A 12,735-nucleotide genomic window follows, 5' to 3' on the forward strand; every position below is an offset into this window, starting at 1 on the left:
TAACCACAAGACTGTCAGTTTGATTTAACAGGGCAGTGCCTGTATTTGTTTTGTAAATCCAAAGCCTTAGATGATAATCAATATAGGGTTCAAACACAGTTCAGGTTCTCATAAAATCCAGGTTAATCCGCCATAAGGGTGGTCAAAACAGTTCAAGTCATACACATACTTTTAGTCTTCTTTTTTCCTTTTTAGTTTTAAATCAGTAACTCTTACCAGCACTTTCCTCTCTCTCGCGTGGAGGATTGTGGGATCGCTGGAGCCTGTGAGGAGTTTGAGGAAGCGTAGGGTAGGAGTGTCGTTTGGTTTTGCGTTTTTTTGCTTTTTGTTTTACTTTAGTTTAACTAAGTTTAACGTTTGGTTGTTTAAATTCATTTGTTGTGTGAGTGTGTGCGTGCGTGTGTGTGTGAGAGTGAGTGCGTGTGTGCTGTCACTGTGTCCCTGACAGCGCGGTGTCGATGGAAAATTGCTTGCTTGCAGTATGCAAGGTAGTTGAGGGGGACAGGATCGTTTCTGCGTCCCGGATGAATAAAGGGCTTGTAATCTTTTTTAAAGATACGCAGGATGTGGATAAACTTGTGCAGGGAGATTTTGTAGTGCAAGGGAGTTTAGTGCACGTATCGCCCCTTGCAACACCCTTTGCAAAAGTGATTTTATCAGATGTTCCCCCGTTTTTAAAGAATGAATTGCTGGAAAGGGAGCTGAGTAGGTATGGGAAAATCTGCTCCCCAATAAAGTCTATTCCCCTGGGATGTAAAAATCCACAATTAAATCATATCATGTCTTTTAGGAGACAAGTGTATATTTTATTAAACAACCCCGGTTTTGAAATAAATGTTGCCTGGACTTTCACAGAAAAATTGCCCAATGAGAGAAGGTGGGACTAGGCAGGAGAAACAGGGTGAGGCTGACAGGGGTCAGGGAGCACAGGAGGAAGAGCCGCATCGGGAAAGGGAGAACAATGAGCCTGGAGCCCCGGTAAATGAGGAAGACAGTGAAGATAATGAGTTCACTGTGGTAAATAGGGGGAAAAGGAAAAAAAGAAAGAAATGGAAACAAAGAGAAAAAAAAGAGACATAGAGCTGGAGTGGAGCTCTGAGACGGTCTCTCCAGATCACAGGCTCTCTCTGCCTGCCCACCCTGAAGGAGCAAGCAGTACTGAGATTAAGGCTGCTGGAGAACCGGGGTCTGGGAGTGGGGGCTGTAGTGCAACGGGGGAGAAGTCCCCTGCTGCAGAAGCTCCCAACTCGGACTCGGGGGTGGGGTGGGGAGAGACTCCGGCTCTGGGTCTCAGCCTGGAGCGGCGGTCTCCCTCTTCTCGGAGGAGGTGGAGCACAGCGCCGAGTCGCAGCTTGACGCTGTTGCGATACCCTTTCCCCCAGACTCGCAAGAAAATGCTGCAGAGGAGCTGGGTGTAGCGGCAGAGAAAATAAAAAAAGTCAAAATAAATGTGAAAGTGAGGAGGAGAATGAAATGGATGAGGAAGACGGAGGTGACGTCTGACTCCTCGGTGCTTTCCGAGATCCCTGACAGTCAAACCCCAAAGGAAAAACTATATTCTGTAGAAGAGATAAATAGCTTTTTAGACACGACCAAGGGAAAATGTAATGTTGATATAAATCAAATCTTAAACTGTTTCTGTACTCTGCTAGTGTGGCTTTTAGAAAAGCCACTTTAAGAGAAATCGACCAGCCAAAGCGGTACAGACTCAAAAAATATGTACAAGTAGTCAGGAAAATGAGCAATACAAGAACTAAGAAGGTTTAAAATGGTCCAGTTTTATTGCAATTTTATGCTTCTTGTTGTCGGGTTTCTTGTATTAGTTTTAAATAATTTTACTATTATGAAGAGGTTCAATTTTATCTCTCTTAATGTAAACGGCTGCAGACAGGGTTTTAAAAGAGCGCAAGTCTTTGAGCTTTTAGAACAGAAGAGGGCAGGGATTGTTTTTTTACAAGAAACACATACAGATGAAGAGAATGCTGCTGAATGGGAGGCGAAATAGGGAGGGCAGTGTGTGGTGGCTGTGCTTTTTAGATCGGGGTTAGGAGCAGATATTTTACAAGTAAGAGATTATTAAAGGAAGGCTTTTAATAGTAAGAGCTAAGGTGAGGGAGGCCACTTTTAACTTAATAAATGTTTATGCCCCTAATATAGGGAGAGATAGGATGGTGTTTTTAAACATTTTAAAACAGACTATCTTAACAGTTAATGATGAAGACTTTTTATTAGTGGGGGGTGATTTTAATTGCACAGTGAATTTTAATATAGACAGAAACAGTATAGAACCGCATCCTCCTTCTGCAACGGAATTAGCTGCAATTTTAAAGTTCAGTGGCTTGGTTGACATTTGGAGGTGTTTGCATCCCACCACTCGCCAGTACACATGGTCACATCACATTTCACAGTACATAGTTAGAGCACGATTAGACAGGATCTATACATTTAAACATCAACTTAATATATTCACAAAAGCCAGTATAATACCAACCAGCCTGTCAGACACTGTGTGCAGAGTACTGTTACACTACCTAAGGAAACACATACCGCACCATTTTGGCATTTTAATACTAAACTATTACAAGATTTCACATTTGTGCAATAATTTAGAGATTTCTGGAAAATTTGGAGAACACAAAAAGATCAGTACAGAGATCTGAGGCAGTGGTGGGATATTGGTAAGGTAGAAATCAAAGTTTTTTGTCAAAAGTATACCTCTGGTGCAACCAAGTCACTGAACGCAGCTGTGAGAGAGCTGGAGAGAGAGATTCTTAAAATTGAAAGCCAGGCTGAACAGAGCACAGTGGCACAGGAGACCTTGCGGGAGCAGAGACAAGCCTTGGGCAGCCTGCTGGAGGAGAAGGTGCGGGGGGCACAGGTGCGATCAAGATTTATTGAGCTAAGGGACATGGATGCCCCCACCAGCTTCTTCTTCAGCCTGGAGAAGAAGAAAGCAAGCAGCAAGCAGATGCACTGTGTCCGGCTGCCCTGTGGGAGAGAGCTGCTGGAGCAGGAGCAGATCAAAGAGGCGGCGGTGCAGTTTTATACTGGACTGTTTTTCAGTGAGCTATGCAGTCAAAATGACAGGGACTCAATGCTGCAGGGCTTGCCCACCCTGAGCGGGGAGGAGAAGGGGAGTCTGGAAGGTAATATCACTCTCCAGGAACTGACCACGGCAGTTAAGCAGATGGCCAGCAGGAAGGCCCCAGGGATTGATGGTCTACAAGCAGAGTTTTTCCAATACTTTTGGAAGGAACTGGGACCAGATCTGCTGCTGATGCTGCAGGAGAGTTTGAGAGATGGAGAGCTGCCGCAGAGCTGTACTGACTATGCTGCCTAAGAAAGGAGACCTGTGCCAACTAAAAAACTGGAGACCAGTCTCAATTTTATGTGCCGATTTAAAAATATTTTCAAAATATCTGGCGATAAGACTGAGAGAAGTATTGAATAGTATAATACACCTGGACCAGACTTACTGTGTGCCAGGATGGTCAATATTTGAAAATATATTTTTAATTAGAGATTTTTTAACTTCGTACTCAGATGGGTGATTTTAATGTGGGACTGGTCTCCTTGGACCAGGAGAAAGCTTTCGATCAGGTCGACCACCTTTACCTGTTTACAACACTGGAGGCCTTTGGGTTCGGCCCCAGGTTCATTAACTATGTTAAAATTTTGTACAGTAATGTTTTTAGTATTTTAAAAATTAATGGGGGTCTGAGTCGGCCTTTCCCGGTGCGCAGGGGCATCAGACAGGGCTGCTCCCTGTCTGGCATGCTGTACTCCCTCTCCATTGAGCCCCTGCTGGCTCTGCTGAGGAGCAGGCTGTCAGGATGGGCAGTGTCTTGTTCTGCCCCTGCTGTGGCAGTAAAGGTGTCCGCTTATGCTTATGACATTAATGTGTTTATTTGCAGCAACCAAGATGTCCAGCTATTACAGCAGAGCCTAGAGACATTCCAAGGGGTTTCATCAGCAAAAATAAACTGGGCAAAGTGTGACACGTTCTTGTCAGGTAGCTGGAAGGAGGGGGGCCCTCCTGTTCTGCCACAGACATTGAGGTGGGAGAGAACAGGACTAAAAATATTAGATGTCTTTCTGGGAACTAAAACATACATGGATATGAACTGGGAAAGTCTTGTGGACAAGGTGAGAGGGCGGATTCAGTGTTGGCAGGGGCTGCTCTCTCGGTTATCTTTTAGGGGGAGGGTTCTTGTAATTAATAACCTGGCTGCCTCTATGCTTTGGTATAGGCTTATGTGCCTGGACCCTCCCCCAAGGCCTGATTTTTTTTTTTTTTTTTTTTTTTTTATTTAGTCGTCGCCAATTATTTTTACCCCGGTTTTCTCCCCTGTTTAGCATGCCCAATTATTACCTGTATCCCCGGCTCACCGCTCGCAACCCCCCCGCCGACTCAGGAAACGGAGGCTGAAACACGCGTCCTCCGAAACGTGCTCCTTCCAAGCCGTCATTTTTCGCACTGCAGATCCACAGCAATGCTACCAGACCTATAGTGCCGGAGGACAACACAGATCTGGCGGCTCCGCTGCAGAGCCACAGGCGCCCTATCGGCCACAGGGGTCGCTGATGCGCGGTGAGCCATGGATTCCCCTGCCGACCTAAGCCCTCCCTACCCGGGCAGCGCTCAGCCAATTGTGCGCCGCCCCCTAGAAACTCTCGGTCACGGTCAGCTGTGACATAGCCTGGATTCGAACCAGCGATCTCCAGGCTATAGGGCACATCCTGCGAGGAGCGCCTTTACTGGATGCGCCACTCGGGAGCCCCCCCAAGGCCTGATTAATGAAACCCAAAAGATATTTGTAGAGTTCTTCTGGGGTGGGAGGCATTGGCTGAAGCCAGCCGTGTTGTACCTCCCTCGAGATGAGGGGGGGCAAGGGCTGGTCAGCATTGCCAGTGGGTAGTGGCTTTCAGGCTGATGACAGTTCAGAGGCTCCTGTACGCCGGGGAGGAGGCTCACTGGAGGAAAGTGGCCATTTTTCATCAATAAAGTGGGGGGCCTAGGGTTAGGAAAATATCTGTTTTTAACTGACCAAGACATCCTGAACAGTTCTGGTCTGCCTGCTTTTTATCTTAATACTTTTAAAATGTGGAAGACTCTTAAAGTGAAAAGAGAAGAGGAGGATTTGACAGGGCAGAAACTGATGCAGGAACCTCTTTTCTTCAACTCTGTTCCCGGCACCATGTCTCAGGTCAGAGGCATTGTGTGCCAGGTTTGCAAGGGCAGGGGTGACCAGACTGGCCCATTTAATGTTACCTGGGAATTCTCGCTGGCTCAGTGCTGCTGAACTGGGTGGCAGGCTGGGCTGGCAAAGTGAGAGACAGATTGAAAAGCTATTGGATAGTGTCAGGTGCTGTCTCTCTCCAGGGCTCAGAGAGGTCCTGGCGGAGGAGATGATTGTCTAATTCTGGGCAGGTGTGGCTACTACACCCTGGGCACCTTGCATTGTGGGAATTGTAGTGTGCTGTGGGTGGCCATTTTGTGACTTGTAGTCCTTTCCCTGCTGCCTTTTTGTGATGGTAGAAAGTGCTGTCAAAACCTCAGCCCTGACATATTTACCATCTATAACCACACCCTTTGCTTTATCACAATATATATATATATATATATATATATATATATATATATATATATATATATATATTTTTTTTTTTTAAGGAAACTGACAGCAAATGCTGTAATTTTTTCTGTATAATTCTGTGTAAAATATACAACTATAAAGAAGGGGCAAGGATATTAATCCAGAAATAGGACAGCAGTTTTTTTTTTTATGATGGGTTGTTTTTATAATAATAATAATAGTAATAAGACAACTTTCACTTGTATAGCACTCTTCCTGCAAGCATTCCAGGGTGCTTTATAAAAGAAATATAATAAAGCCTGTGTCTAATATATAATCCAGCTACAAATAAACCCAAACAAATACATTTTCAAACAGGATTTAAAAGATTTAATTGTACTAGCTTTCCTGATATGAATTGCAAGCAAGTTACAAAGACGAGGGGCATTATAATGAATTGCCCTGGTATGGACAGAGTTCAAACAACTTTTAGGGACTGTCAGAAGGTTAGCATTTTCCGATCTCAGGGACCTTCTCCGATCTAAGAAGATCCAAGTCCATGTAAGGCTTATTATAGGTAGAGCCCCATGTTTTTCGCAAATACGAAATAGCACAAATTAAAAAAAATAAAATAAAAGCCAATGTAAAACGAAATAAAACGAAAATTCATTATAAATCAAACATAGAATGACATTTTTGGGAGGTTTATACAAAAAAATACTTTAAATAAATACTTGCAGTCGTATTTGTCAAGGCTCAGCCGTTACCATCAACACGGTCTGAAGGGAAACAGAAGCTCTGATTAGCACTTGTGCAGATGGATAATTTGGAGCGAGTCATTTGGGAATTCAGATTGTGATGTAGAGAAGAGACGTTTGTTTCTAAAATGCCTAAACCGCACGAAACAATTAAACAACACTCCAAAGAATTTGAGCATGAGGGGATGTATGCAGCTGATGGTGACAAAATATTGATGTGCAGATTTTGCAACTGTCGGCTGGAATGGGGGTTGAAAGATACCGTTGTTAATCATTAGCTGTTTATTCCTTTTCGGGAAAATATGGCTTGTTTGCTTGTAATTTGTACTAGTATGCAAATTCTTTGTTTTTTATTTCAAGTGGTGCAAACTTCGCACTGGAGCAAATGTTGTTTTGGTTTAAGAATGGATTTGAATGAATGAATGTGCTTTGCTTAGTGTTTAAATACTGAGAAACCCCAAGCTTGTTGTATACTGGAGCCCTGCTTCAGTGCAATGGAATTGAAATACAATTCCTATTGTTTTTTTTGTTTTTTTTTTAATGGGTAGATTGCTGTATGTGCAATTATTATGATAGCCCCACAATAGTAGGGTGGTGTAAATATAGATATTTTTTATTGTATTTTTTATAGAGGACAGTATTTACTGTAAATAGGCACTTCATTAAAAAGAGTGGGGGACTGTACGTTACCGTTACTGCTGCTAATGAGAAATGATGGTAGCTAAATTATTTTTATGTGTGAAGTCTGTTTGCTGGTAGGGGCAAGGCTGACAGAAGCAATGCAGTCACGTCACTGCTGGTAGTGGCAAGGCAGACAGAGGCAATGCTGTCAGTGGAACTGCTGACAGTGGGGCGAGTTCCACCTCCCATGGCACCACTGGCAGCGTAAAGGCTGCCGGTGGCAATGCTGTCAGTGGACATGCTGTCAGCAGACGTTTTAATACACAGGCTTTTACCAGCATCTAGTTTGTTTGTGCACAGCGCCAATTGCTTACTGATCCTGACTTCCCCTGTTAACATTTGCAAAATATCTCATATATAAAATGCTGAGTTCATTGCAGTCATCAGCTGCATATATTACCTATTCAACAGAATGAGGCAACAAACAAGTGAGTATTAAGAGAAGTTCCCTTTCAAGTATGAAATGTAACCATTATCAAATGGGATATATCTCTTACAGCCCGAATTACCTGAGCACTTATATCAAAGCTGCTCCTTTATGAGCCCCATATGCGTCAGGCGTTATCTCTGGCCCCTAGGAGATAAACACGACTGTCGCATAGGGATCCGCGCCATTTTTCTTTCAGCCTGTCTGAGGAAGGAGTGAGATCTGACTTTTAGTCAAAACTAAGGAGATAAGTTAATATATTCACTTTTTCTCTCTCATTTCAAATTTGAAGTAATTTCGCTTTAATTTGAAGCATATAATTCTTTCTTAGCTGAGGTTCTGATTAAGTCCACTCTGCGGCCTTGTGTGCTGCACGAAGCAGAGCCTGTACCACTCACCTGGTCAGTACCAGCGCCTGTACCGTGACTTGGTTGGTACCAGAGCTGTACCAGTGACCTGATCAATACCACAGTCAGTGCCCTGGTACCAGTCAGTACCAGAACCGGTATCAGTAACCTGGTCGATATCAAAGTAGGTACCAGTCACCTTTATAGGTACCAAGGTTTCTGGTTCATACCAGAATCATTACCAGTTACCCGGTTCGGTCTGGTTTGACACCAAGGCTGTTTCCAGTGCTTCATTTTTTGTGTACTCTGTGTACACAACAGTTTTCAGCACCAGTCAGCTTACTCTGTTCTTGTGCACATAGATTGCATGGCTGAACTGTTTTTTCAACCTTGCACCGTTCCTGGGTTTCACCTTGTGCTGGTTGCAAGAGAAACATTCCAGTAGAGGATAAGCACGACAGGTGCATCCACCGTCTGGGAAGGGAACATACAGAGGGGGCAGTTCTCATTTTTGTGCTAATTTTTTTAAGAGGACACTGGAAAGCAGGCTGGCCCGTTGTTCCAGGGACTGATCTGCATCTCTGACACCGGCGCAGCATGACTCGCCCAAATTTGTCCCCTGCAGTGTGGTTAACAGAGTCCACACTCCTTGTTACACCGGGAGCTAGGAAACAATCCTCGAGGGGAGGAGCAGGACTCCTCTAAATCTTCCTCTTCATCATCTGGCTCGGCGAGAGCTCCCCCTCTCCTCCACCAAGGAAGAGGAACAAAAGCCGCAGTAGCAGTAGCGTACTGACCGGGTTGCGGGGCAAATGGAAAAGCTTTTTGAAGCTATGAAGTAGCAGCAGTCCCGGTTCACGAGGTGCAGTAATCCTGGGAGCACCCAGCAACTGTCCCGGCTGCACAATGCAGATAAGCTGGACCTTGCCCAGTTTCTGCCTGTTGAGGTTTCCATCACCTCTCTGGTACAGATGCCTAAGCGAGCATTGCTGCAAAAGGACATTTCATGTCCTAATAAACAAAACAGGAATCCTCAGCCCCAAAAGCAGATTCAGGCTCCTGCAGCCCCTGCCAGAGCGAATGCGCAGAACCATTTTTACGGTGCGCAACACGGAGGCCGGCACAATTATTGGCTCCCTGCTCACAAACAGCAGCTGCAGGTGCAAGCCTCTACGAGCCAGCAGCCCTAGGGATTTGCTGCCACAGGTCCAGGGCCCGTTCTATCAGGCCCACCTGGCTTACTGGCAATCATGCACCACGGACACCTGGGTGATTTCCACCATTAGGGCCAGGTACTCCTCTGCAGTTTCGAATCCCCCCCCCCTTTCAGGGTATGATCGCAACAACGATCATGGACCCTCAAGACACTGTATTAGTCTCTCAGGAGGTGGCAGCCCTACTGCAAATACAAGCAATTTCAATTGTTTACCCTCTCAGAGAGAGACACGGGTTTTACTCCAGGAACTGCCTGGTGCAGAAACGGGATGGCGGACTCATCCTGTTCTCAATCTCAATCTGTACTTGAGAGTCTGAAGGATCAAGATGCTGACAACGCAGCAGCTGTTGCAGTCAGTAAGGTCAGGCGACTGGTTCACTATAGTGGACCTCAAGGATGCCTACTTTCACGTCCCTATAAGACCCTGCCACAGGAATTACTTGTGGTTTCTCTTTCAAGGCACCGCATGTGAGTTTCATGTACTGCCATTCAGCCTTTTTCAAAGTGCATGTTGACGTGCAGGCATCCTCGGGCGATGGCGACCAGGCATCCCCGGGCGATGGTGAACAGGCTGTGCAGGCTCAGCAGCCCTAGGCGTTGCAGGCTTAGCAGCACTAAGCGTTGCAGGCGTGGCAGCCTTAGGCGTTGCAGGTGTGGCAGTCCTAGGCATTGCAGGCTTAGCAGCACTAAGCGTTGCAGGAGTGGTAGCCTTAGACGTTGCAGGTGTGGCAGTCCTAGGCATTGCAGGCTCAGCAGCCCTAGGCGGTGCAGACTCGGCAGTCCTAGGTGGTGCGGGACAGGCAACCCCAGGTGGTGCGGGACAAGCAACCCCAGGCGGTGCGGGACAGGCAACCCCAGGCAGTGCGGGACAGGCAACCCCAGGCAGTGCGGGACAGGCAACCCCAGGATATGCGGGACAGGGCAGGAGTGGTCCCTCCATAGGCAACAGCAGGTGTGTACCCTCGGGAGGCGATGGCAGGAGGGGAGCCCCCGGCCAATAAGGCGGCAGTGGGCGCTCCACTTCTCCCCTTGATGATAGAGTTGGGAGCTGCCGGTAGTCTCCCTCTGGTGGTGGTGGTGGGAGCTGCAGGTAGTCTCCCTGTGGTGGTAGAGGTGGGAGCTGCAGGTAATCTTCCTCTGCTGGTGGAGGTGGAAACAGCAGGTTGTCTCCCTCTGCTGGTGGCTCGTGCTGCCCCCGTCTGGGCACTGGAAGCTCATGCTCCCCCTGTCTGGGAGCTGGACGCTCATGCTCCACCCGTCTGGGAGCTGGAAGCTCGTGCTCCCCCCGTCTGGGCACTGGACGCTCGTGCTGGGCACAATTCCGCCTCAATGCGCCTCAAAAATGCCTCCCAGCCATCATCCCAGACCTCCTCATCTCCCCTCTTTTCTCTCTCCATTTTTCTCCCCTTGCTCCTTCTCACCATTCTTTTTTCTTTCCAAAACAAAACTCCTCCACTAAATACAAAAACAAAAAAAACGCACTACTGCTCCAGACCTGACTTCTCCGGAGGCGCTGTATCCCACATTGACAACATATGTCACGGGTGGCTAGAGTGGTGCATGTGGGTGGTGACGTCAGGTTCAGGAAGCTGCACAAACACAAATGATACGGGGCTGAAACTGCTGAAGCAGTATATTCATTAAATAATAAAACAAAGATTTAAACAAAACACAACAAAAGAAAAAGGGCACATTGGCCAAAGTAAATATAACCCAAACAATTATAATTATTTTTTATCAAAGACGAGTACCTTGTTCGCTGGCTGGTAGCATTGATTCTTTCTCTCTTTAATTCTCCTCACAACTCTCTTAAACTCTCCACCGCTCTGAGCCCGGAGTGGGTCTTTTATACTGTGGCTGGAGCCTTAATTACCTATTAAATAATTACCTTATTAAAGCTCCAGCCACACTCCCATGAGCTGGGGCATTCAAACTGCATTTGACGCTTTAATGTAAAATGCAGGTTTCCATGTGAAAATGGGCGTTTATTTCCTGCATTTTACCTCATGCTCATGAGTAAATGAGATTTACCCTATCCCTCTCTGTGGTTGTTATTTTCGCCCACAAACCGGATCCTGTCAAGCTGTTCTCCCAAACGTGCACGCGCATCACCAATTCATGTGTAAATAACCACACATGGAAACTCCCCCAATGTAACTAAATCTATTATATCTGGGATGCAAGATGCAACAGATGAAAAATATCAGTTTGTGTTGACTCAAAACTTTATAGAGGCGCTCTCAATTTGACTGGCGAAAGATAACGCTGGTTTATTGGTTCAGCTTGGTACAGTAACCTTTGATATCTTGCCTCAAAGGAGCTCACAGTACGATCAGGCTGGGCAGTAGCCTTCACTAAGCCTACTTATTTTTAGTTTTACTTTTAAACTCTCCTCTCTCGCTCCCGTTCACTGCTCCGAACACCCACCCCGTGCAGAGAGCTCCAGGCTTATGTTCAGGTGACCATCTCCCAATTAGCAACAAATAAGTCACTTAATTAATTCGGGAGATGGCCACCTTCTACACAAGGTTTTCAAATTGTGGATGGGGCTTCCCATCCACGCTGCCAAACAAAACCTATGGCTTCTCGCCGTCATATATACAAATAATAAATCATAACAATAATCATTATAATAATAATAATAATAATAATAATAATAATAATAATAATAATAATAATAATACTACAAAACAAATACACTTTATAGGATCAGGGCTTTGCCCTGCCCCCTTCTCATGTACAGAGCTCCAGGCCCTGTTACAGGGGTAAAACTGAGTTGCAATGGATGTGCTCAGTATTTATTAAATAGAAAATAAACGTTTAAACAAAACACAAAAGAAAACAGCACATTGGCCAAACAAATAAACACTAAATAGCAACAAGTAGTATTCTGGTTGCCAAGCCAGCATACATAGCAATCGTTATCTTTTTTTTAATCTTTAGCTCCCAACTCCATGACCGTTCTCCACTCTGAACATTTCCCAGTGTAGACAAAGCTGCAGGTCTTTTATATTGGTCACCAAGGGATTAACTATCTAACGATTATCTCATTATACCTCGGTCACATTTTGCACGGGTTTGATAAGATCCGTGACTGTCAGGTAATTATACATTTAGTAGCTGATCAGTCACGCATCTTCACAAGGTAATTCTAAATAATAAAACAATAACAAATAATGGCGGCGACTTTTTCGTCCGCACCGCAAACAATAATAATAAATACACAGAGGGTGGGCACCCTGCCACAGTACACTTTCACATTTACACGTTTGTATGCATCTAAAATGTTCTTATAATACTGTGTATATAAGTGTTCAGTGGCTACTTCTGTCTTATCATGTTGAGTTACAGAGTAACACTAGAAAATGCATGGTTAGAGGAATTCACTGAACAATTAACTATAAACAAATTGTGTCTTGGGTTAGGGAGTTCTATCGTAATTTTAAAAGCTAAATAAATATATAATGACGTGTTACATACATGGTATACATGTATAATAACTAACAACAACAGTCAAAAGTCCAAAGACTCTGGTATAGGCTCGCTTACTAAACCCTTATCTAACTATGTTGACCATTTTCTTAGACCACTTGTAGTAGAGTTACCCTTGTATATTAGGGACACAGGTGATTTTATTGACCAACTTTCAAATATAAAATTGGACAGTCAGAATATAATTTTAGCCACACCTGTTCGTCTATACACTAATATTCTGCATGCAGATGGTCTA

This window comes from Acipenser ruthenus, chromosome 6, assembly GCF_902713425.1.
Source record: "Acipenser ruthenus chromosome 6, fAciRut3.2 maternal haplotype, whole genome shotgun sequence".
Taxonomy (NCBI): Eukaryota; Metazoa; Chordata; class Actinopteri; order Acipenseriformes; family Acipenseridae; genus Acipenser; species Acipenser ruthenus.